Below are 25,670 nucleotides of genomic sequence, written 5' to 3'. Positions count from 1 at the left end.
CTATATAGGAAAAGACTCTGAAAAAGAATGGAGATATATATATATATATATATATATATATATATATAAAACTGATTCATTTTGCTGTGCACCTTAAACTAATATAACACTGTAAATTAACTATACTCCAATGAAAATTTAAAAAAAACCAGAATATTGTTTGGCTGAGCAGAAGGGAAAAATGAAAGGACATCCTGAACAACAGTGTCTGCAGGAGAGAGATGACCCAGGTCACTGGGAGGTTACCATGGTGACTTGAGGAGAGAGCATGTGGGTTGTGAGGAGGAGGTCAGGCTGGGTGATGGGTGGCCTGGAGGGGCAGGGGAAGGGCCAGTGCTGTCTGTACCAGGACACTGGAGGGCTTGGCTGGGAAGACAGGAGCAGTGGGTTGTCAGTGTGCCTGGACCTGGGGATATGGGGCACTTTCAGTTCCATTCAGTAGCTCAATCGTGTCTAACTCTGCTACAGCATGAATGGCAGCACGCCAGGCTTCCCTGTCCATCACCAAGTCCCTGAGTTGTTCAAACTCTTGCCCACTGAGTCCGCGATGCCATCCAACCATCTCATCCTCTGTCATCCCCTTCTCCTCCCTCCCTCAGTCTTTCTCAGCATCAAGGTCTTTTCCAATGAGTCAGTTCTTCGCATCAGGTGGCCAAACTATTGGAGCTTCAGCTTCAGCATCAGTCTTTCCAATGAATACTCAGGACTGATTTCCTTTAGGATGGACTGGTTGGATCTCCTTGCAGTCCAAGGGACTCTCAAGAGTCTTCTCCCACACCACAGTTAAAAAGCATCAATTCTTTGGCACTTAGCTTTCTTTATGGTCCAACTCTCACATCCATATACGACTACTAGAAAAACCATAGCTTTGACTAGACAGACCTTTGTCAGCAAAGTAATGTCTCTGCTTTTTAATATGCTGTCTAAGTTGGTCATAACTTTTCTTCCAGGGAGCAAGTGTCTTTTAATTTCATGGCTGCAGTCACCATCTACAGTGATTTTGGAGACCAAGAAAATAAAGTCTCTCACTGTATCCATTCTTTCTCCATCTATTTGCCATGAAGTGATGGGACTGCATGTCATGATCTTCGTTTTTTAAATGTTGAGTTTTAAGCCAGCTTTTTCACTCTCCTCTTTCACTTTCATCAAGAGACTCTTTAATTCTGCTATAAGGGTGGTGTCATTTGCATATCTGAGGTTATTGATATTTCTCCCAGCAATCTTGATTCTGGCTTGTACTTTATCTAGCCCAGCATTTCCCATGATGTACTCTACATATATATTAAATGAGGAGGGTGACAATATCCATCCTTGATATACTTCTTTCCCAATTTGGAACCAGTCCGTTGTTCCATGTCCAGTTCTAACTGTTGCTTCTTGACCTGCATATAGATTTCTCAGGAATACCTGGTATTCTCATCTCTTTAAGATTTTTCTAGTTAGTTGTGATCCACACAGTCAAAGGCTTTAACATAGTCAATAAAGCAGAAGTAGATGATTTTATGGAACTCTCTTGGTTTTTCTATAACCCAACAGATGTTGGCAATTTGATCTCTGGTTCCTCTGCCTTTTCTAAATCCAGCTTGAACATCTGGAAGTTCTCAGTTCATGTATTGCTAAAGCCTGACTGGGAAAATTTTGAGCATTACTTTGCTAGCATGTGAGATGAGTGCAATTGTGAGGTAGTCTGAGTATTCTTTGGCATTGCCTTTCTTTGAGATTGGAATGAAAACTGACCTTTTCCAGTCCTGTAGCCACTGCTGAGTTTTCCAAATTTCCTGGCATATTGAGTGCAGCACTTTCACAGCATCTTCTTTTAGGATTTGAAATAGCTTGGCTGGAATTCCATCACCTCCCCTAGCTTTGTTCATAGTGATGCTTACTAAGGCCTACTTGATTTCTCATTCCAGGATGTCTGGCTCTAGGTGAGTGATCACACCATTGTGGTTATGTGGTTCATGAAGATCTTCTTTGTATAGTTCTTCTGTGAATTCTTGCCACCTGTTCTTAATATCTTCTACTTCTGTTAGGTCCATACCGTTTCTGTCTTTTGTTGTGCCCATCTTTGCATGAAATGTTCCTTTGATATCTAATTTTCTTGAAGAGATCTCAAGAGTCTTTCCCTTTTATTGTTTTCCTCTGTTTCTTTGCATTGGTCACTTATAAAAGTTTTCTTATCTCTCCTTGCTATTCTTTGGAACTCTGCATGCAGATGGATACAGCTTTCCTTTTCTCCTTTGCCTTTTGCTTCTCTTCTCTTCTCAGCTATTTTTGAGGCCTCCTCAGACAACCATTTTGCCTTTTTGCATTTCTTTTTCATGAGGATGGTTTTGATCACCACCTCCTGTACAGTGTTACATACCTATGTCCCTAGGTTTTCAGGCACTCTGTCTATCAAATCTAATTCCTTGAACCTATTTGTCACTTCTACTGTATAATCATAAGGGCTTTGATTTAGGTCATATCCTGGGCTTCCCTTGTGGCTCAGCCGGTGAAGAATCCACCTGCAATGCGGGAGACCGGGGTTTGATCCCTGGGTTGGGAAGATTCCCTTAAGAAGGGAAAGGCTACCTACTCTACTGTTCTGACCTGGAGAATTCCATGGACTATATAGTCCATGGGGTCGCAGAGAGTCAGACACGACTGAGCGACTTTTCACTCACACTCATGATTGATCTATTGGTTTTCCCTACTTTCTTCATTTTAAGTCTAAAATTTGCAATAAGGTGTTCATGATCTGAGCCACAGTCAACTCCCGGTCTTGTTTTTGCTGACTGTATAGAACTTCTCCATCTTCGGCTGCAAAGAATATAATCAATCTGAATTTGGCGATCTGGTGATGCCCATGTGTAGAGTCATCTCTTGTGTTGTTGGGGCAGTTTAGGGAAGCTAAATTCCAACATTCCCTCCCCAACAGCCTCAAGTCCTCATTAGCTGGCCTTGCCTTTTCACCACCTGCACTTTATTTTTAAATTTTTTTGGCAAGTAGCATGTTTGTTCCCTGACCAGGGATTGAACCCTCAGTGGGAGTGTGGAGTCCTAACCACTAGGCCAGCCTTGTCGCTTGCACTCTCAAAGGGCCTGCTTGAGAATCCCTGTGGAATCCCTGACAGTGTACCATGTACTGACATTACCAGCGTTTCTCCAGTAATCCTGGGAATCTGTTGCTAATTTCTCACTGACACATTTTTTTTTGCTGAGGCCAAGGGAGGTCTCCAGCTGGCTCATCAGCACTGCAAGGAAACAGGAAGTGTGACCTTTCAAGCACGGCCCCCTACTTCTTCACAGGCCTTGGGTACTGAGTGAGTGCGTGTGTGTATTTTGACCTCAGCTGCAATGATTTAGGGTTTTTGCAGCTATCTCTGCAGTACCCTGACTGGTTCAGACACAGTCTCCCCGGGTATGAGGGGAACGTGAAAGCACCCTGGGAAAGAAGGCGTTGTGAAGCAGAGTGGAATTGTGTTTTCTCCCTGCATTGACCCACTCCCACCTCCCAGGACGCTGTGTTTGGGAATCGGTCTCCAGCAAATTCCAAGAACTGAAATGGCTTCATAGTCACAAAAAGATTCGTGTGGAAGAAGCCCAAATACCAGAAAATGACATTCCAGCACAGGCAAAGCTATTTTTAAATGTTTAGGATTTATAAAGAGAAACAGCCTCCAGAGGATATAAGCCACCCCCAGGTCTCACTTCTGTGATTGAAGTAGCTAAATCTGAAACAAGAGTTTTTTTCCTTTTCCTTCCCCCCTCCCCGCCAATTGGAGAATGTCATCGATAAGAAAAGAAATCTTCTGTAAAGAAAGTTTAGCTGAGCCTTGGCCTTAGCACGGCCTTGGGAACGGCCGGCATTCTGAGAGCTGCAGCTGGGACACGGGGCTCAGTCTTGGCTGGTGAAGCTTTAAGGCAAAGGTCGCTTAAAAGATTAACTAGAATCGAAAATATCAATACCTGGCTTTAGTTCTCTTGGTTTCAGAGTGGCTGAGGCGGTTAGGCCAGCAGTATTTTTGGAAACAGAAACACGTAAAGATGCTCTTCTGAGATCCCGTGGCTGAGGGTCTCGGTAAAAGAAATGGTGATGGTGTCACATTTTCCACATTTGTCTCCATTGCAGTTTCTTGAGCTTTTGCTGTTGTTGCTCTGTTTGTTTTGAGAGCTACATGTGCTGTGGTCTAGGCTGTGCTGTCAAGTCAGCATTTGCTGGGCAAGTCTGCTAATCATTCTCACTGTCTGCATGTCCCAGGGCCCAGCGGCAGCGAGGACCTCTGGTCAGAGACAAGCAAGTGCCAGGATGCTGTGAGTTTCTCTGGACATCCAGGCAGCAGACAGTTGATGAGCATCTATTGTGTGCAAAGTCCCAGAGGGATGGAGGAGGAGCCGTGGGTGGGTTTTCTGCTCTGACGTTTTCCTCTGATGCACGTTGGCCAGCAGGTGTGGGATGCCAGTTCCCAAAACTTGAGTGCAGGATGGAGCAGAACTGAGACTGAGAAAGAGGTGCTGAGTACTAGGTCCCTTCACGGCTGAAGGGATGTGTCTTGAGTGGAGAGAAGGGAGGGACAGAGGGTGGAAGGCAATAGGGCCCCTTGGGCTGGACCCTGCAGGTCTGGATTAGACCCCCTCCTGTGGCTGATCGGGAACCATCAGGATTTGTTAGCATAGTGATAGAATTTTTTTAAAGTAATTTGGACAGATTCATTGGGCACTGTTGCAAAGAAAAGATGGAAAACAGGGAATAATGGAAAATTTTTCCCCTTCTCAATTTAAAAAATGCACAGTGAGTGCGTGCTCAGTCGTTCAGTTGTGTCCAGCTCTTTGTGGCCCTGTGGACAGCAGCCTGCCAGGCTCCCTGGTCCATGGGATTTTCCAGGCAAGGAAAGTGGAGTGGGTTGCCATTTCCTCCTGCATACAGTACTTTTTTTGTCTTTTTTAAATTACCCAAAGCTTAACAACCGAGCTTCACAAACACATGCAAGCCCTTTTACCAAAGAAATACCATCCTTTATGATACTTAATGGTTTCTGCTACAGTTAACATGCTTGATTAATGTCAGTGAGTAAATCTTTAGTATCTGGTCATTATCATTTATTGAAAACTGCATAACATAATTGACTTACCTCAATCTCATTTTAGTCCTGAATTTACTTATTTTAATGGCTTATTTTATAAGCATATTCCATAATTTATTCTATGTATCAACTGTGTATAAACACACTTATCTGAATTTAAAATAAGGTAAAATCTTCCTGATAGAAAGGAATTCTTATCGGTTCATTGGCTTAACAGTGAAAACTGTTCTCATCTGTTAAACTATTGGAAGGAGATAAATATGCAAATAATATGGACAAACATAAAATTGAAACATGGTTATGATAAAATCATGTATTAAGGTATTTTCTGTGGAGAGGTGTATTGAAGTGAATATATTTTTTCTGAAATTTTTTCTGAATGTATTGGTTTAAACCAGAGGCCTGTATAGTCACCATTTATAGGTTAGATCCTTAGATCTTATTCATTGTATAACTGAAAGTTTTCACACTTTTACCAACCGCTCCCTATTTCCCCCACCCCCCAACCCCCGCACTTGACAGCCACCTTTCTTCTCTCTGTTTCTATGAGTTTTCCTTTGTTTGTTTTTTTTTTAGATTTCAATATAAATGATACCATGTGGTCTGGTTTATTTCACCTGCATAATGCCACCAGTTCATCCATGTCAGGACTTCGTCTTTTTTTAAAGCTGAATAATAATCCATTGTATTTATACCATATATATGCCATATATATATATATATTTATCCATTCATCTGTCAACAGACACTGAGATTGTTTCTAACATCTTGCCTGCGGAGGGTAGAGCTGAACATGGGACTTCAGTCATCTCTTTGAGTTAATGATTTTGTTTCCTCCAGATGTATACCCAGAAATGGGACTGCTGGATCGTGTGTTATATTTTTAATAATCTGAGGACCCTCCATACTGTTTTCCACAGGGCTGTTCCAGTTTACACTTTCCATCATCAGTGTCTACCGGTACCCTCTTCTCCACCCCCGTCAGCATTTATCTCTGGTCTCCTTGATAACAGACATTCTAACAGGTGTGAGGTGACATCTTGCGGTTTGATTTGCCTTTCCATGATGTGTAGTGATGTTGAGCATATATCTTCATCTACCTGTTGGCCATTTGTACATCTCCTTTGGAAAAATATCTGTTTCAGTTCTTTGCCCATTTCAAAATTGGATTATTTGTACTTTTACTATTGAGTGATATGAGTTCTTTCTATATTTTGAATGTTAACCCCTTCCTTATCAGATAGGGGGTTTACAAATATTTTTTTCCCATACTACAAGTTGCCTTTTCATTTTGTTGATGATCTCTTTGCCATGCAGAAACTTTTAGGATTTTTATTATGTTCTATTGATTGGTGTGTCTGTTTCATGCCAATACTATACTGTTTTGATTATTGTAGCTTCAACATATAGTGTGAAATCAGGACGTGTTCAGCTTTGTTCTTCTTTCTCAGGATTGCTTTAGCTATTCATGGATATTTAAAAGAATAAATGATATACTAGAAATTACACTTCTTTCAACTGTTGCTACTTTATTTTAAAAAGACAATATTTCCAGTATGCCAGAAGTTGTATCTTCTGCAACTATTTAAAATTCTTCTGTAATTTTATGACAACTGAGGAATGTGCTAAAGTCCTGTGTACTTATAAAATGTTATTGTTGGCTGTAGCTCAGTTCCTCCCTACGAAAACCAGAAAATCTCTCCTTTGGGGCACACAGAGCAGATTCAAAGCTCTGTGTTGTGGTGGGAAGAGGTGGACACAGGGAGTCAGAAGGCAGGTCCAGGCCCAGCTTCACCCCTTCCTGCCCAGGAGCTGGGGAAAGTGAAGGTGAAGTTGCTCAATCCTGTCCTTCTCTTTGCAATCCCATAGACTGTAGCCCACCAGGCTTCTCCATCCATGGAATTTTCCAGGCAAGAATACTGGAGTGGGTTGCTAGGGGATCTTCCTGACCCAGGGATTGAACCTGGGTCTCCTGCATTGCAGGCAGATGCTTTACCATCTGAGCCACCCAGAAATCGGAGCTGGAGAAAGTCACTGGCATCTCTGAGCCTGGATTTCTTCTTTGTTAAAATGGGAATGACAGCAGTGCCTCCCTACCTACCCGGAAGTCTCAGCTGTGCCAGAAGGGTGGGCACGATTCTCATGATGTGTAAACAACATTCAGTTATTCGTTACTGATCAGAAACCAAATGCAAATAGAATGACCACCTGCAGCCTCCTCTGGGACCTGAGGGCGGGGTGGAGAGGGCAGACCTTGGGAGCACAGAAGATGCAAACAAGATGACAGGAAGCACCCTGCGCACAGCTGTGAGGAGGGCTAAGCATTCCCATGGTCATGTGTGTTTTGTGTTCAGGGGAGGGATGGTCCGGTAACTAGGGAGGGCTGTAGGAATTTGGAGGATGGGACTGAGGGATGCCTTCCAGCACAGCAGGAAGAAGCCATAATCTTGATTTATTCTTGGGCTCCTGAAGCCACTGTCCACGTGCCTAGGGAGAGATTAAATAACAAAGGATGTCTGCTCACAGCTGTAGTTGGTGTAGGCCTTGGAGTTTATACTTGAACCTCCATGTGTGCTCTGCACTGTTCGCTTACACAGCTCTCCTGTGATGATAGCTACTGTTGTTCCCACGGTCCAGCTGAGAAAACTAAGACCAAAAGCGACTTCAGGATGATGCAGCTGGGAAATGGTGGAGCCCAGCTAACCCAGCACACCCAGCTTCCACATCTCACTTGACCTTCTGCCTGTAAAGAAGGTTTTGGATGGACTTACAGCACCAGGAAAGCAGGGAGGAATAGGAAGTCTTGGAAAAGAGCTTGGTTAAAAATGGACATTATTTAGGTTTGCGAGATGTCTACAAGCAAGAAGTTGGTGGCAGTGGGATGGTGTCCTCTCTGGGCTGGAATTTTGAAAGAGCCTCTTTAATAAAGAGGGGTTGGCCTGTGCTTTATGGAAATATAAAGATATCCTGAGTAGTCACTACCCAGCTGAGGGAGGGGCCATATATATTGAACTTGATGAATTATTTGCAGAGTTCAGGAGCATCACTTTAAATCCATTAGTGGGCAGGATTGGTGTGGGGAGAGACGAGGCTGACATGAGGCCAGCGGGCTCTGGGGCAGCCATCCCTAGATGTGTTAGGAAGTGTTGGCCCTACCAGATACTTTGCAAGTAGTGTCAGCCCTACAAGATACTTTGCAATTTTGTTCTAGATCCTCTCTGCCCAATTCAAGTTCAACATTGTGGGGCAAGCTGAAGTGAACATCAGAGAGTGTAATCTTATCACCAGCACCCCCTAGAAAGAAAATCAGATGCACTGTGGGGTTTTGAAACATCAGAATGAAGAGCATAAGTGAGTGAACTGAATGTGAGAACTAACAAGAAGCAGGATGTTTCATGTATAAATTGTTCCAAGCTGGGGGTGAAAAATCATATTTCACAATCTCTGAAGAGGGGCCTAGCCAAGGGAAAGCATTTCATAGTCCTTTTTTTTTTTTTTTTTTCTTTTCTTTTTAAGAGAATCGAAAAGTTTCCATTGGAATAGAGAAGAAATTATAAGTACATGACCCTGTTCTTTTATAGGACAGGACCTAAAGGACGTCTTGTTAATTAAAAAGGATCATGAAATCCATAGACCTTAAGACCTGGTATTGGAGTTGAATCTGACTTCTTGATTCCTTTAACTTCTTGACTTCTTGAACCCAGAGCTGTCTCCCTGGCCAGGGAGATGGATGGAGGCTTTGGGTGGGGGTGGCGTGTGGACATGGTCTAAGACATCCATTCAGAGATCTGGCTACCAGCTCAGCCCGGACATCCCTGTTTTCTTTAAATTCATTGACAGTAAATTAACAGTGGTCCATTGGAATCCTCTGAGGAGCTCTTGTTGCTCTCAGCCTCTGTGTTTCTGAAGGTCACCAATTTAAGCTGGTTACTTAATATTTTTAATACATATATGAATGTAGTGGGCTTCCCTTGTGGCTCAGCTGGTAAAGAATCCGCTTGCAAAGTGGGAGACCTGGGTTCAGTCCCTGGGTTGGGAAGATCCCCTGGAGAAGGAAAAGGCTACCCACTCCAGTATTCTGGCCTGGAGAATCCCATGGACTACCATCCATGGGGTCGCAGAGTCAGACACAACTAAGCGAGTTTAACTTTCACTTCACATGAATGTAGTAAAATTATTAAAATACAGAAAAATCATTAAACACAAGTGTAAATGCTTCATCTCTTTGTCCTCCCCAGAAAAATAACACTAATAATTTTTAGTTTGTTTTTTAGTTTCACCATCTAAAGATGGTGAGATACCATTTCACTGGAGAGAGACCCATTTTAAATCTGAACCAGATTAGACAATACCATTCTAATCATATCTTTTAAAAAACATCTGATAGGTTGGATCTGATATATATAACACTTTATATACGTGAGTTATGAAGTATAATTAATGAATCTGTCTCAAACAAATCATCGCCAACACGGTGACCCCGATGTGGACATTTTCATCTATCTGACTGCCCTTCCCTGCGCTATCCTTTCATCTTTCCTTGCTGTTTTTGGTAGTCTGTATCCCTCAAAATATATATAATACTACTCATTAAAAGTTGTGTCATGATGTTGTTCAGTGTTTTGTTTCTAGGATTTAACAGCCTTGTTCTGTGCAGCTATATTTATTCATCTCACTTATATAATATCTGATAAGGTTAACATCCATGCTTCCTCCTGTCAGTGGGTGTTTGAGTTATTTTCAGTCTTTTGCTGTCACAAAATACCCTGCTATTTATATTCTTGCACATATCTCTGCTGCACATATGCCATTTCTTTTTCTTTTGGTTACGTACCAGGGAGGAGAGTTTGGGACTAAAGAAAGGCTAATTTATGACCAACTTTACAAGAAAACGCCTTGTTAATTTACCAACACACATTGTTATCAGCAGTGAATAAAAGTGTCCTTTAAGATTCACGCTTGTCTTATCCCAACACTTGGTGTCATTGGCCTTCTTAATTTTTGACAAATTAATAGTAGAGTGAACTTAATGTACCAGCAGTTTTGAGCTTCTTTCACATTTTTAGTTATCATCTGTTTCATTTACTGTAAAAAGACTGTTCATCTCCTTGATGTCGGTTCTCGTTGGGTTATGTTTTTTCATCGACTTGAAAGCATTCTTTACATATTCAGAAGACTCACAATGGTGGTTTCATGTGTTAAAAAAGATCACCTTCTAGTTTGTGCTGTATGTTTTCACAAGGTGCTTTTCTTGATTTTTGTGTATTTTATGTAGACAACCTTGCCCATTTATGGTTAGAGCTTTTCCTTCAAGATTTTCTTCTGTGTCCCAAGGTTATAAGTTACTCCCTTATCCTCTTTTACCTATTTTAAAATTCAGTTTAGTTCAGTTCAGTTCAGTCGCTCAGTTGTGTCCGACTCTTTGCGACCCCATGAATCACAGCACACCAGGCCTCCCTGTCCATCACCAACTCCCGGAGCTCACTCAAACTCATGTCCATTGAGTCAGTGATGCCATCCAGCCGTCTCATCCTCTGTCATCCCCTTTTCCTCCTGCCCCCAATCCCTCCCAGCATCAGAGTCTTTTCCAATGAGTCAACTCTGCATGAGGTGGCCAAAGTACTGGAGTTTCAGCTTTAGCATCATTCCTTCCAAAGAAATCCCAGGGCTGATCTCCTTCAGAATTTTAAAACTACTTGGAGTTAATTTTTGTGTGTGATATAGGAATCCAGTGTTGGTTTTATGCATAATGAATAGTGATTCTCCTAGTACCATTTATTGAACAGTCCGTTTTTCCCATGTATCTGGGACACGCAGCCTGTGACGTCTTGTTTCCCCAGGTACATGGGTTTGTTTCTGCGTCTTTTCTCTCTGTCTTGCTTAATTTGCCCACTTCTGAATCAGTGTTGCCTGCTCTTAATTACCGTAATTCTCTGTGACACCTTCATATTTGGTCTTTCACCTTTTTCCTCTTATGGGGTGATATTTGGCTGTCCTTGACTTTTGCCATTCTATAGAAATTTTAGAGTTAATTTATGAAACAGGAAGAGCAATGACAGAGACAACAACAAAACCAGTGGGGGATTTGCCAGGATTGCTTTCAATCTATAGGTCAGTTGAGAAAGGATTGAGTTTATTGTTTATGTTGAGTTCTCCTATGCATGAATATTGTATCACTATCCATATATTTGTGTTTTATCCATATATTTGGGGAAAGTTGTATACTTTTGTGACTAGGTCTTACTCATTTTCTGTATGCTCCTAGGTACATGTACATGTTTGTTTCCAGCCACTTTAGTTTCAGGATGCCTTAAGAGATGTCATATTTGCAAAGGATAAAAGTCTAATTGATGTGTATACATATCTTGCATCCAGACACTTTATTAAACTTTTAGTAATTCTAATATTTTTGTCTACAGATCCTCCTAGAAGTAAAGTCATTTGTGAATAATTGAAACATGGTTTATTTCTTTTCATTTGTGGCGTTTTCTTTTTCCTGTCTTCTTTGTTTGAGTTAGAGCTCTAATATAATAGTGAACTGAAGCAATAAAGGATAGCCCTTCATTGTTCCTCATCTTTATAAGAAATGTTCTTATTTGATTAAGACTGATGTTTGCTGTCACTTTTTTCCAGTTACCCTTTATTAGGTTAAGGAGGTTCCTTATGGTTCTGTTTTGCAGAGTTTTGTTTTCTGCTTTAATCACAAGTGTATGTTGAGTTTTATCAAAGACTGCTCTGTATCTATTAGGATGAACGTATGATTTCCACCGTTTTCTTCTTACTATGTTATCTGACACATATGACTTATTTCGATGGTAAACCCTCTTCTATGACTACAATAAATCTAGCTTGTTTGACTTTACTTTCCCCCCTAAATATGTGCCTGATGCACATCTGGATTCTATTTGCTTTTATTTTGTTTTAAATTTTTGTTTCTTTGCTCATGAGTGACTTTGGCTTATATTTTTCCTTTCCTTAACTGCTTTTGTCTGATTTAGAGAGAGGTTTTTATTTCCTATTTTCCCTTTTTTTCCCCCTATTTCTTGCAAGAATTTGTGTATGATTTGAATTAATCTGCTCGTTAAATTTTGGTAGTACTCAACTAAAAACAAGAACTCGTGGTTTCCTTGTTGCTAGATTTTTATCTAATTTTTTCAAGCTGTTTAAAATGATCTGAACTCCTATTTCTTTTTAAACTGGACTTCTTTCAGTTTTCTTATATTTTTCTAGGAGTATATTCATAGTTACCTGTTTTTCAGGTTAAAATTAGCATAAAATTATTCATTTTGCTTGAAATCCCTGCTATCTTTTTTTCATTATGAATATGTTAATTGGGCTATATTTTTCATTTTTTTCTTGACCAACCTGCCAGACAGTGTATGTTTTATTATTATTTTAAAAGAAAAATACTTTTGACTCTGTGACTGTCTTTAATTTTGCATTTTATTTTTGTTTTTATCTGTTAACAGATCTTTCCTTCTACTTACTGTGTGTTCATTCTGCAAGTTGCTCTTTAACTTCTTAGACTAGAGACAGCTTAGTGATTTTCAGATTTCTTTTTAAGTAAATGCATTTAAGATGACAAATTTCTCTGTAGCTGCCAGGCTTCTCTGTCCATGGGATTTCCCAGGCAAGAACACTGGGGTGGGTTGCCATTTCCTTCTCTGGGTGATCTTTCCCACCCAGGAATTGAACCGGGGTCTCCTGCATTGCAGGCAGATTCTTTACCAACTGACTCCTGCATAGATGGGCAGTGAAATGGGAGCAACAAGTGTTAGTGTAAAGAAATATTTGTTGGTCAGTTTGGATTAGATGACGGGTCCAAATTTAATCTGTATGTAACACAGGGGCTTCCTTCATCCATTACAGAGAAAGAACACAAAAGCATTAACATTAGTTATCAACATGATGTTCTGCTGCTGCTGCTAAGTCACTTCAGTCGTGTCCGACTCTGTGCGACCCCATAGACGGCAGCCCACCAGGCTCCCCCGTCTGGATTCTCCAAGCAAGAACACTGGAGTGGGTTGCCATTTCCTTCTCCAATGCATGAAAGTGAAAAGTGAAAGTGAAGTCGCTCAGTCATGCCTGACCCTCAGCGACCCCATGGACTGCAGCCTTCCAGGCTCCTCCATCCATGGGATTTTCCAGGCAAGAGTACTGGAGTGGGTTGCCATTGCCTTCTCCAACATGATGTTCTAGATTTTCTTATCGTATAATTTCATTTTGCCCTTACTTTCTAATGTATTTATAAAGAAACTCACACCATCTTCTCTCAAAAAAAAAAAAAAAAAAGAAGAAAAAAAAGTCCAGGCAGGAGTGTATTTGTTTGAAAAGAAACCTGTCTGTCCCACATTTTTCTCAATGACTTGAAATTCTGGGACATACGAGGGTTTCATCGTCAAAAGCGTGTATTAGGTGGCCGGTGCCATGCCAGATCCTATGGGGCAAGATCTCCATGCCCTCTTCTCCTGCACACATTCCTGCCAGGCAGCACCCATGAGTCTGGATGTAGAATTGAAGAGTGCTTAAAGGAAGTCATGTTGCTAACATCGCATGGATTTCCAGACTTATTTTGGGGAGGTAGTTGAGTTACCAGTTCTTCAAAGAAGTCTTCTGGAAGCCTGATGTCTTAAAAATAAATAGGCTCAGATTGGAATAAACTTGGGGCACTTGTGGCCCATACCAGCTAAGATCTCCCCACTCTGAAGCCCTGGGAGAGAACAGGGGATGTGCAAGAACTCCAAGGTTAAAGGCCATTCCTTTGAAACCCTAGTTCAGCAGAGGAGAACCTGGTGACCTCAGAGCATCCCCAGGATGCTGGCAGCTGGACCTGAGTTCAGATTTTGCAGTCTTTTCTAAGCCCTTCTGCCACCAGGAGTTCATCTCCACAAGCAGGAGAGCTGCTCTTTCAGGCAAAGCCCGTTAGAAAGCGATTTCCATGTTTCCACTTTCATCATTTTCTTTGTATTCAGATCATGTCTAGATGTATTGCTTGGGTGACCCCAGTTCACCAGCTAGACTTGCTGTGTCCTAGGTCTTCTTAAACCCCGGCCCTGGGGCTGCTGCCTGCTTCTTCGGGGGTCTCTCCCAGACTATAGTAACAGGGTGTGCTGTGTACTAAGTCACTTCAGTTGTGTCTGACTCTTTGAGACCCTATTGACTGTAGCCCACCAGGCTCCTCTGTCCATGGGATTCTCCAGGCAAGAATACTGGAGTGGGTTGCCAATTCCTCCTCCAGAGGATCTTCCCGACCCAGGGATTGAACCTACGTCTCTTAGGTCTCCTTTTTTGGCAGGCGGCTTCTTTACCGCTAGCGCCACTTGGGAAGCCCCTGGTAACAGGGATATGGTGACAAAAAGCCTCATTTCATTGTCTTGTCTTTGCTTCAGGCCCTTTGCTGGCCTTCTTGTTGATGCTCATGGAAGGATTGGTTCCTTCAAGCGGACAGACCACATGCTATTTCTGTGCTGTAAATTTCCAAGGCTTCTTCCCCGGCCACCTCTCCAACCACAAACTGGAATAAAAAGTGTATTTGCAGCTATAATCAGCACACTTAAATACTAGTTAAATTCAGAATGAGTATAAAATCTGCACTGCTCTTGACTCCAAGAGAGGCTATAAAAATATCCCATGGCCACGAGCACTCTAAGACCTTGACAATGAGGTGGTCCCTCTGAATCTTCTTAAGGCTATTCCAAAATAGCCCAGATTACATCGTAAGGGGGTCTGATTCATGGAGGATTGCATGTTGGCTGTGGATTGGCAAACTCCTTTCTTGTTTCTGTTTTCCTAGGACAAGATGCCCAGTCACGGCCATTTATTTTCTTATACACTCTTTGAGGATGGCGCTTTCCTTAACTGCCTTGGTAACTTTGGTGTCTGGCATACGGGTATACCTGAAATAGTTGTGAAGTGGCTGAACTAGAGAGTCAGAGGTGCCGAGAGCAGAAGGGGCCAGCAGCTCCCTGTCTTCATGCTCCTGTGTGAACACCCCTGATGCTTTCCTGTTTCATTTATGTCATCTCCATGACCCCCCCTCGAGAAGCAGGGCATTTATTATTCACCTCAAATTATAGATGATGGTGCTGAGGCTTCCAAGGGGTTGTGGAAGTGTCTGAGAGCTCGTGAATCTAAGGTGCAGTCGAGTCTTAAGTCTGGGTCTCCTGAACCTTAGAGAAGTGTTCTTTCTGTTACACTACTGGTATGTATTCAAAGATGCTATGTTTTAATCTGATGGCACGTGGGCTTACTGCACAGCTGTAGCACCATGTTCTGGAAGGCTTGCTGGTTTAGGGTCCATGCCCTCACACCTGATAGCCTTTCGCTGCGGATATACACTATGAAAAACAGGGAGGCCACTTCCAAATCATTAGTGGTCTTCAGCTATGTTCTCACTGGTTTCTCCGCCCCTAGCTATCTTAGCCGGAGAAGGCAATGGCACCCCACTCCAGTACTCTTGCCTGGAAAATCCCATGGACGGAGGAGCCTGGTAGGCTGCAGTCCGTGGGGTCTCGCAGAGTCGGACACGACTGAAGCGACTTAGCAGCAGCAGCAGCAGCAGCAGCTATCTTAGCAAAGCTCTCACTGGTTTCTCTAACCTAACTGGATCTCTGAAACGGAGTGATTGTTCTAAAGTGATAAACATGCTCTGATCAAAGCTCCATCACTGGAGCTCCAAAGACCAAGTTCTGAGGCTTTATCTGAACCTGCAAGGTCAGCTTCTGGCCTCCCTGCAGCCTGGTGCACTCTGAGGTCCCCATGCATGCCTGACTGGTGTCTGAGGAGGGAGTTCTCCGTGGTTGTTCCCTCCCCTCGGTCAGGTGTCTGCAGGAAGCTGGTCCTAAGATCCAGGTCCGTGGAGATGGATGCCCCTCCCCATCCCCGCCCTAGCCCCTTCGGAGACCGCGTCCCTCCTCCCCGTGATTACTGGGGTTTACCCAGCTGAGTCACAGTGAGCTTGGCAGGGAGGGCTGTGGATCTCCTGGACTCTGACATCCCCTGGAGGGCCGTGCCCTTAGTCAGTCAATGAAGGAGCTGCATTTACAAAAATTCCCTTTTGAATTCCCTGACGTGTGCGCATGCTCTGTGGGTGTTTAGAGGCTGTGACGGTTGGGAGGGAGCTGGCTGCGGGGTCCTTCAGAGGGACCCGGCTCAACCTGATGTCCAGCTTGGCCTTGGTCCTGAGCTCATGGTGTCTGATGTATGGAGATCACTGTGACCTCTGCCAGGGAAGGTCCCCCCGCCCCTGGGGTGGGGTCTCCGTGCGCTCCCAGGCAGCTCTGCACGGCACTGGCTCTCAGCGTGCTTGTGGGATAGATCAGAAGTGTAACTCCTCTTAATGCTTAGACTTTTTGAACCTTTTTCAGTTCTGGGCCTCCATAGATCCCAGAGAACACTAGAGGGGTGCTCAGAGAGTTGGTTCTGCCAATGCTTTCCATGAAAGCAGAGTCCCTTCTCCCACCCTTACCACTCTTTGAGCTGTCTTGCCCTGTGTGTTACCTTGTAGGCACCCCGTGTGTCACCCTGTAGGCCCCTGTGTGTTCCCCTGTGTATCACCTTGTAGGCACTGTGTGTCACCCCAGGTGTCACCCCGTGCGTGTGTCACCCTGGAGGCACCCCGGATGTCACCCCATGTGTGTGTCACCCTGGAGGACCCTGGGGATCTGGCACCCACTCCCTTCTCAGCATCCAGCCTCGACTTGTCTGTTTTGAGATGCCCACTCTGGCTTCTCAGCTTTTCTCCTGGACTTAGGCCACATAATCTTGGATGAGCCTGCCAGGCACCGACACGCTGGTGGGGCTGCAGGGGCCACTGCGCCCGTGGTGGACACCCTGTCTGTGATGGATGCCCACAGAGGGCCGGCCCATGGCCTGTGGCCTGGCTGCAGCGTGGCTCTTGGGCCCTCGTTCCCGGGATGCGCAGCCGGTTCCGTCAGCTCTGCCCTGTGCAGGCCCGCTGCCCTGGATGGATGCTCCCGTCGATCCAGGAAAGGCCCAGAAAGCACAAAAGGCAGGATGGAAAGCTGAAGCCGAGCCAGCTCACTCGCTGCTGTGATGGACATAATGCACACAGACAGACGGACACAAAACGGACAAGCCGTGCTTGCTCTCCTTCCATCACTCAGTGGGAGGAAATAGGGAGAAAGAAAAAGAAAAAGTAGAAAGTCCTGGCTCAGGTAGAGCAGCCTGCCGAGATGCCAAGAAGGAAGGTCCTGAGTTCCCTGCAGACTGCTCAGCACAGACCTTGAGAAAGTGGTCAGGGCACCCGTCGGAGGTGCTGAGGGAGCCCCCAGCTCCTTTGGGCATCGCACAGACGGGCCAAGACCCACACCTTCAGCTGATGGCGTGGCGGCCTTTCCTCAGTCACAGTGGCGAGTTCCTGGGCCTGTGATGTGGCTTTTGGGGCCAGGCCAAGGCCTCCCGCGTCCACTCTTCTGGGATCATCCGTGTGACCACAGTGGACTTCCCAGAAGGTCCATGCTGGCCGATCGATGTTCCTGAGTCTCGGCAGAGGGTGGCAGGGGCTTGGCCCACACGCGGGCACAGGTGTCCTTGACCCTGGGTTCCCCGTGGTAGTGCCTGACAACGTGGGAGTCAAAGGAAGATGGGGCCTTTCAGTCTTTGTTTTTGTTGTCAGGCCTAAAGCCTGTCCACAGCTGGGGTTTAAGTCTGAAGATCTCAGACCTGCGGGGCCTTGGCAGGGAGTACAGGCCGCATGCTGACAAAGTGCTTTCGTTCTGGCAGGGAGACTTTCCTCTGAATCAGCTGTTGTGTGTGATCTGTGCTGGGGTGGAGAGTGCACAACCCCCTCCCTACTACCCGGAGGGAGTGAGGCCCTTCCTGGAGGCCCTCCTGGTTCTAGGCCAGTCCACTTGCCTTACAGATGCAGAGACACGCAGGTGGACAGACACACAGGCACACAGATGTACAAACGCACAGATACATAGGTGGACAGACGCACACACACACAGTGGACAGACACAGATGCACAGACGCACGGACACACAGATGGACAGACACACAAATGCACAGATAGATGGACAGACGCACAGACACACCGGTGGACAGACACACAGACACACAAATGCATAGACACACAGATACACAGGTGGACAGACGCATAGACACACAGGTGGACAGACACACAAACGCACAGATACACAGATGGACAGACGCACAGACACACAGGTGGACAGACTCACAGATACACAGATGCATAGACACACAGATGGACAGACACACAAACGCACAGACACACAGGTGGACAGACACACAGACACACAGATACATAGGTGGACAGACACACACACGGGGGACAGACACACAAATGCACAGATACACAGGGGGACAGACACACAGATGCACAGACACACAGACAGTCGGGTTTGAGGGGCCTGGCTGGCTGTCCAGGCACAGATGGCTGTCGGGCAGAGAGAGGAGGAAGGCCAAGGTGCTGTCTCCCTGCCCTGATCCTGGCGCCCGGCTTCCCTGTGAGCACTCAGCACCCCCACGCCTCTTACTGAGCTCGGCTCAGGTGGCGGAGGCGGCAGGGGCGGGCTGTCTGGGGGCTGTGGCTTCACCTTTGTCCTTCTGGACTGCGGCCGCCGTGGGTGCCGAGGAGGACTCACTTGGTCAGCACCGGGGACAGTGCAGCACGTGGCCACCCCCTCCCCCTGACCACTTCTTAAAAACACTTGCAGTTAGGATGTGGTGCATTTATATTAAACATCAGGGAGCTCAGGGTTTTGTTTTATTTTCTCTAAGAGTCACTTCAAAGCCAGGTTGCCTTCAGTTGGGTGTTGACCGTGTCATGAAGCATCCGATCCAGGCAGTGGTCATTTGCAGGTTTCCTCTGTCCAGGCCCCGATGGGGGTTCACCCCTCGTGGAAACCTCACGAGATAGGCCTTATCGCCCTGATCCTGACGAAACAGAGACCCAGGGAGGTCAGGCCGTGCTCCAGGCCTCCAGTGCTGACCCCACCTCAGTGGCTGGCTTTGCCCGGCTCCACGGCTGCCCCCTTTGCCTTGCCCACCGCACTCCACTCATTCTGCTGTCTGGGCGCATTGTCTTTATTTCTGTATATTTTTGTACACCTGTGCCCATTCTCTTGCAACCAGTTCAACTCAGCATACACATCCCAAGCTTGTACTTGGGGGAAGGCAAATGTTATAAGACCTAAAAAGTGAAAACACTATGTAGAAATGGCCACGTGTCTCCCAAAACCTTAACGAGAGAAGTGGAGGGGAGGACGGGGGTCATGACATGGGTTGAGTGTCCAGGGTTCAGGGTGACACTGGGGTGAGTTGTGCAAAGATCAAGGTCTGGAGTGGGGTCCGGGGGCATCTCAGAGGCCCTTGGACACTAAACGAAGAATTATACTTTACCCAGTGGGCAGCCTCCCTAAATACTACTAAAATTTATTTTTTAATCTATGTATATTTTTTGATGTGGGCCATTTAAAAACTCTTCACTGAATTTGTTAAGATACTGATTCTGTTGTTTATGTGCTGTTTTTTTTTTTTTTTTTTTTGGCTATGAGGCATGTGCAACTTAGCTCCCCTAGTGGGGATTGAACCTGCAATCCCTGCAGTGGAAGGCAAAGGCTTAACCACTGGACCACCACGGAAGTCCTCCTAAATTCTACTTTAGATGAGCCAGAGCAGGGCTCCCGGTCCCCATGGGGCAGGGCTGGCTTCTCCTCTGATCGCTCTTTCCTCCCCATAGAGCAGGGATGTGGAAGTCCCCAGAGACTTATCACTTCTTCCTACACACATCACAGACTACACAGACTTCCTAGACTACATACCTCTTCCTCCCCACCCTATCCCTGTAAAATGTGCTGTCGCATTCGAGTCATAGCCTGGGGCCAGGTTGGCCATTTATACAGCACAGGTACCCCAGGCTGAAACCTGGGGGATGCTCAAAGTCCACATCCCTGGAGTAAGTCTACATCTTAGGACACCCTGAGATATTCCCAACATGCTCTCCTCGTGAGAGGGCTGGGGTTGCCAGGAGTTGGGAAAGGTGAGGGGAAGTAGTTGAGAGCTGGTAAGCACAGAACCTCTGCACAGTCTGATGGTTAATTATGAGGCCTGGGTCCCTTTGAACACTCAGATGCAGGCAGGAGAATTGCAGTCGCAACAGCTCATGGAGCCCCAAGCCCGTGGGTCCCCCGAGACTTTTGTGGCACCAAATAGGACTTTGATCTCACCTTCCCGCAGGTTCCGAGACACAGTTTTCTGCTCTCAGCCACTTCCTCTCTTGGCTTTTCACGGCACCCTCGTCCCTGGCCCCCACATTCTGTGATTCTAATAATTAGTTTTTCTTTGGAAACATACAGACTGCCTCTGCTACTTGAGAGGATGCTTTATGACAGTGAAGGCCTTTGGAAAACTACGTGGAAACATGGGAGGAGGAAAAGTTAACTGTGTGTTGTTTTGGTTTCTTGCTCATTGAAACCTTTTAATTTAATTTAATTTTTTTTTCTGTTTCTCCCCTGGGATGGGCTTGGGAAGATGTTCAGCGTAGATGGTGACGTTTGTATCTTTGGAATACAGTCTTTATAGCAGAGCCAAAGCCTCTGAGGTTTCCAGATAAATGCTGGCTGTGTTCTTATTTTTTGAAGCTTAGTCTAGCGAGAGTCTGCTCCGATGCTCGGAAGACAGAGTGGGAAGAGGGAGCCTTTTCTTCTGTGCTGTTAGTGGGTCGCATGGGGGCGAGTCCACCCAGATCCCTGCGTTCTCTGGTGACCGCTCCTCGAGGGGAGCTGCCAGGCGCGCGTGACAGAGTGGTGATCAAACCGTAACCAGACATTTAACCCAGTCTTGAATATGAAGACAAAGCGTTCGTAGCTCAGACTTGTCGCATGCAGGGAGAGAACTCCTGAAGTCAGAGGAACCACAGGCGTGCTCTCTGCTGGGTGTTTTTCATACCCCTGCCCTTCGCCTCCTCGCCTGTAAGAGGCAGAGGGGTTGGCAGTCGTGCCTGCCGATCACCCACTGTGTGTCTGTGTGTACTCGCCCCCCTTGGCCTGGAAGGACGAGGAGCTGCAGGCAGGGTGTCGGGATCTCCGCTGTGTTCACATTCACAAGTGGTTTGTTTACTTCCTTCAGCGTGAAGGGAAGAACAGAGGAAAGTACTGTCTGCCTTTGCTTTTGAACTTGGCAGTATGGGATTGTGTGAAGCCATTGGTCAGTATAACGCCACTTTGGGGGGTGTGTGTGTATATGTGTGTGTGCACGCACACGTGCGTGTGTGTGCATGTGTGTGGTGGGGAGGAGGGCTTTTGGAGAGAGCTTTAAAACAGGCTGCCTAGATGTTTGGGATAAACTTGGCCCCCTTCATTTTTTCCTTTGTTTGTAGATGTATCACTTGTCTGCTTTATGCCTTTTCTTGTATTTTTCTCTTTAAGATGTCCAGCCATTCTTTTGTAATTGGAAAAAGAAGTAATAAATGCATTTCTCTCTTTATGTCTGATGTTAAAACATTCTGTGAATTTCTTACTGCCTCTTATTGCGTTACAGAGAGGTTGGTTGCTTCAGAGGTATTTGATATATATTTAGATTACGTTTTATTTCTGTCATTGTACTCAGATGTTCAAATGATAATGCTCAGCACAGATCAGACCAGGAAAAAAAAACCGAAGTATTTCTAAGGGGTGGGGGTATGTCATTTTTGCGGTTGAATTCCTGTAAAAGTACACTATGTCTCAGGATGCTATCTGTTCCTGTAAGCGCCGACTTTACGCGCTGTTGAGCACTTACCACGCTGTGGTAAGCGTCGACTACACTGGCGGCTCTGTGAGTAGAGCTTCTGGGGATCCGAAGATGTTAGGCAGAGATCCAGCCTTCACGGAGACGTCAGCACGTTTGGAGAGATGAGGTGTGGGTGATAAGAAGCTGGTTAATACTTTGTTTCAAAAGACACATGTCACTAAGAAATGGGAGTTCCAACTAGGGTGGTCTTCCAGGTGAAGTGGCTCCTTCTCACAACCTAGTGAGGTCAGGCTTTCCTTTCCAGCACCTGGTTTGTGACCTCCCATCACTCCCTGGTCCCTCTGCCCGGCACCTCTTTCCTGTCACTTAACAGCATCCCACCAGTCTCTCAGAGCCACACAAACAGCTCCTCTGTTGTGAAGCATGATTGATGAGTTCACCAGGAAATCTGGATCTCTTCTGGGAACTGCGAGCAGTGGACGGCATTAGCTCTGGCGTCTGGTTGGCATTTGGAAATCTCCCATCAGTCACCAAATACACATAAGATTTTGTGAGAACTCCTTAACCCACTAATGATCGGTTTCCTCATATGTAAGGTTAGGATAAAAATATCCCATTGGACTACAGTCATGGCTAAATCCATGTAAACAGATAAAACTCTGAACACTTACTGGGCAGCCCATAAAACCTCACGTCTTTTCCTTTCTGTGGTGTAGTTATTTGTGCATATGTCTGCATTGATCACCTGCATCGCAAACCTCCAGAGGGTGAACCCCCCAGTGCCTGGCACAGACCCTCTCACACAGCCTGGACAATCCTCTGCCTTCATCGTGGTCTGTGCCATTGTGAGGCCAATGCTGGACCTTTGGGGTCTTTGGTTGGTCTTGGCCTTGGGAGACCTCCTAATCATAATGGTGATTTTGATAGATGGATGAATAAGGAGGCCGTCTCCAACACAGAGTCACGGAGGACAGGGGAACAGGTACATGGGGTCTGGAATCAGGCAGCAAGTTTGAGGGCAGCAGGTTGATGGGGGAGATCCATGACCATAAAGAAGGTTGAACTGATAATTGATGCTTTTGTGTTGTGGTGCTGGAGAAGACTCTCGAGAGTCCCTTAGACTGCAAAGTGATCAAATCAGTCAATCCTAAAGGAAATCAGTCCTGAATATTCATTGGAAGGACTGATGCTGAAGCTGAAGCTCCAGTACTTTGGCCACCTGACGCAAAGAGCTGACTCATTAGAAAAGACCCTGATGCTGGGAAAGATTGAAGGCAGGAGGAGAAGGGGATGGCAGAGGATGAGATGGGTGCATGGCATCACTGACTTGATGGACATGAGTTTGAGCAAATTCCAGGAGATAGTGAGGGACAGATGAGCCTGGTGTGCTGCAGTCTGTGGGCTCACAAAGAGTCGGACACGATTGAGCCGCTGAACAGCAATGAATAAGCTTTCTATGTCTGAGGTCTGCAAGGACGTTTTTCCTGAGCCATCCCTTCCACAGAGCATCCCTGGGGCCTGGAGAGGCGGGATCAAAGGGCACTGCGGTTTTCCGATGACACAGACTCTAAATATCTGACAAGGCGAGCCCGACTAATTGCATGAGTGTATTTTTCACCTTCACTGGCCAAGCAAGGGGTCTTTGGGTCGAAATATGTCCATGCATTTTACAGAAGAAAGAATTTCTCCAGAGTTAGCATGCAGCACATTCTGATCAGATGCATCGCCCTGTTGGTTTTGTCCTGTTCCCAGAGGCGTTGACTGAGCTCAGCACCCTCCACACCCCACCTTCCTCCTCCCATCTTACACAGCTTCTCAGTGCCTTGTTCTCCTGTTAAGCCTTTTGTTTTTCGTCCTTTCCTTCTCAGAATCCTTAGAGTTGAACATGTGATGTCCACTTAGGTGTCAACTGCCTGAACCCCATGTCCGAAGAGAAAATGACAGAATGAAAGAACATTAGAAGCTGCTGCTGCTGCTGCTAAGTCGCTTCAGTTGTGTCAGACTCTGTGCGACCCCATAGACCGCAGCCCGCCAGGCTCCCCCGTCCCTGGGATTCTCCAGGCAGGAACACTGGAGTGGGTTGCCATTGCCTTCTCCAAACATTAGAAGAGGACCAGATAAACCACGTGGTTTCAACAACTCCCTCTCCTCTTCCTTCCTTTTCTTCCTCCTCTTCTCTTCTTTTTTCCATTTTCCCTTCTTTTCCCCCTCCTTCCCTCCCTCCCTTCCTTCCCTTCTTTTGATGGGTAAAAGTCTTCCAACTGGTTCTTGGAACATCTAGGGTGAGACTCAGGGTTTTTGGCTCATTCCCTCATACCACCATAAGTTCTAGTCCCTGGGTGAGGAAGTGGGGTTACTGGGATGCATTTGATCCAGGCCCTGGTCCCCACCTGGAGGAGGGCATGGGGTACACAGTTCGCATCCAATGAGGGGGTTTGTCCCTGGAGCAGGATCTCTTGGGTAGCTGTGCTAACACGTGGTTGGTCTAGTCTAGAACTGTCCTTGTTCACCGACTGGCCCACCAGCTCAAGTAGTACAGTAGAAGAATGAGTGAAGTGGCCCAGAAAAAAGGAATAACGTTAAAGAAGAACCTTTGAGAGAGGAGCGGAGGTGGAAAGGAAGAACACCGCCACCACCAACAAAAACTGGGACAAAGAACACATTAGTTCTGGTCTGAATTCTCCTTCATTGGAGCCAGGCTCAGTTTGAGATCAAGGAGGCAGTGAAGAGAGATTAGGTAGAAAAGCTGTGTTTCTGCCTAGGAAGGAGTCCCGCGTGCGTGCTTCTGCAGGGCACTCGTTTAGAGTTGCACGTAGACACGTGGGCTCAGGTGGGGGATGGTTCCTTCACCTTGGCTGGTGAGGCTGCCCTGAGGATGTTATTAATGCAAGAAGCGTACCTCTGCAGACAGATGGGTTGTGATGGGGCCGTTGGGGGAATGGGACGTGTCCGTGGTTGTTGGAGACGGTTGTCTGAGGCAATGACACGAGACAGGTTTCTGACCCTCTTGGAGAGGCTGAGGCTCTCAGAGGGTTCTGCAGGTTCCCTGCTGGCCCTCCCTGCCCCCCACTATGACTGTCAAGGCTGACAGGAGCCCTGGGGTCTGCGGGTGGGCAGCACCAGGCTCCCTTCCATGGGGAAACTAGGTTTCTCTAGAGTATAGAAAGGTCTGTACATCATAGCTCAGTAGGTAAAGAATCTGCCTCCAATGCAGGAGACCTGGGTTCAACCCCTGGGTCGGGAAGATCCCCTGGAGAAGCAAATGGCAACCCACTTCAGTATTTTTGCCTGGAGAATCACATGGATGGAGGAGCCTGGTGGGCGACAGTCCATGGGGTCACAAAGAGTCGGACATGACTGAGCGACTTCACTTTCACTTTCTGTACATTTAGGACCTTGATAAAGTTTTGGGGTCCAGTGTCTTGTAAGAGAGAGAATCTCCCAAAGTCTTGGACAAGGATGTGAGATGTAATCACAGGTGGCTGATCCATACGCCTGACTTCCTTGGATGCACAAGGCTGACGGGCCAGTGGCCCTGCTTCTTGGAAAATACGTTAGAATTCTATCGTTAGGGTTTCCTGTATGAAGCCTTTTCCCTGTGCTCTCCAGATCAACAGTGAAACAGACACAGCCTTTTTCTTTTTGTGCAAGTAATTCTGTAATTGTAGAAGAGAATCTTTGAACTACCGGGTATATGTTTATTGGAGTTTTCATTTATTACATTTCCAGTTTTTAAACAGGATTTGCATTTTAGCTTTAAGAGAATTGAAGCTTTAATGTTAACTTTAAAAAGGAAAACAAAGAAAAGGGAAGAAAACAGAAAATTCCCCCCAAACCCAAACTCCAAGATCAGAATTAGGAGAGCCTCCATCACCAAGCACTTGCTGTGCC

General features: G+C 45.9%; 1 protein-coding gene and 1 non-coding gene across 6 annotated transcripts in view; one reads left to right on the top strand and one right to left on the bottom strand.

Annotated features, from left to right (window-relative positions):
- The window catches only part of RNF144A (ring finger protein 144A), a 128,781-nt gene that overhangs the window by 35,652 nt on the left and 67,459 nt on the right, over positions 1 to 25,670 (top strand). The window lies entirely within an intron of this gene.
- TRNAC-GCA lies at positions 7,006 to 7,077 on the bottom strand. The gene has a single exon. It is a non-coding gene; the product is annotated as a tRNA-Cys (tRNA).

Source organism: Bos indicus x Bos taurus, chromosome 11 (assembly GCF_003369695.1).
Source record: "Bos indicus x Bos taurus breed Angus x Brahman F1 hybrid chromosome 11, Bos_hybrid_MaternalHap_v2.0, whole genome shotgun sequence".
Taxonomy (NCBI): Eukaryota; Metazoa; Chordata; class Mammalia; order Artiodactyla; family Bovidae; genus Bos; species Bos indicus x Bos taurus.
Note: the sequence above shows the minus strand (reverse complement) of the source record. Positions and strands in the feature narration are given on the sequence as shown.